The following is a 1,404-nucleotide window of genomic DNA, read 5'->3' on the forward strand; positions in this document are numbered from 1 at the left end:
TTATATGTTATACAATTCCAGAACATCAGCTGCATTTATTCCCTTGCAACTCCCTGCACCTCAACATAAATTGTTCCATAACAACTGCATTTTTACCTTGTAACTCTGTGTACCTGATCATAAATTGCTCCAGAATAGCTGCATTTATTCCCTTGCAGCTCCCTGCACCTGATAATGAACTGTTCCACAACAGCTGCATTTTACCTTGCAACGCCCGCACCTGATCATAAATTGTTCTAGAACAGCTGCATTTATTCCCTTGCAACTTCCTGTGCCTGACCATAAACTGTTCCACAACAGCTGCATTTTTCCCTTGCAACTCCCAGCACCTGGTCATAAATTGTTCCAAAACAGCTGCATTTATTCCCTTGCAACTCCCAGCACCTGGTCATAAATTGTTCCAGAACTGCTGCATTTATTCAGTTGCAACTCCCTTCACCTAAACAAATATTAGTATATAACCCCTAAATGTATCTATTTTAACTAATAGATAATCAATCCTTATTGGAGGCAAAACAATGCTATTGGGTTTAATTAATGTTTAAAGGAACAGTAACACCAAAAAATTTAAGTGTTTTAAAGTAATGAAAATATCATGTAGTGTTGTCCTGCATTGGTAAAACTGATCTGTTTGCTTCAGAAACACTACTATAGTTCATATAAACAAGCTGCTGTGTAGCAATGGCGGAAATTGGAAAACGTCTATATGGCACAGGTTAACTAATGGATAACAGTTAACATCATTAGACAGACAGAGCTTATTTGCCATCTGCTGTGTAACTTGAGCTTTTAAATTAAGCCCATAAAGGAGGTTTCTCATTCACCTATCACAACAGCTCTACTACAAATGAAGCTGGGTTACGAAATACAATGCCAAGGAGAAGTGATGATTGATACATTTGTCTTATATGATGGATTTAAAAACCATATACAGTTCTGGATTAACAAATCACTAAAAGAATCAATGAGGTGTCCATGGGATTGTGACAGACCTCATTCCTAACTCTGAGAGGACCCCATGGGCCCTTTCAACAAAGAAGTGAGAAACAGTGTAGCATTATAAATCCAATTTTTTCCCCCAAATAGTTACCAACGGATATGGGCAGAGAAGGGAGGGGAGATTAAGAAAGTGAAAGAGGATATTGGGGAGAAGAGGAGAGGCCACTGTACCAACTATTATATTGTGTTCATGGTGTTTAGTTATAGCACTACCAGTTGTAACAAAGTACCTTGTTTTTTGATCAAACCTTGCCAACAGCTTTAAGTAAATGGTCTGAAAAGCAAATGTAGAATGCCGAGAAAACAGCAAAGTAAATACAGTAGACATGGAAATAAGGATATTTTTTTCAAACATTATTCCTATTCAAATGAATCATTGCCAGTATGTAAAGGACATCACAGTTA

Source organism: Xenopus laevis, chromosome 1S (genome assembly GCF_017654675.1).
Source record: "Xenopus laevis strain J_2021 chromosome 1S, Xenopus_laevis_v10.1, whole genome shotgun sequence".
NCBI classification, from domain to species: Eukaryota; Metazoa; Chordata; class Amphibia; order Anura; family Pipidae; genus Xenopus; species Xenopus laevis.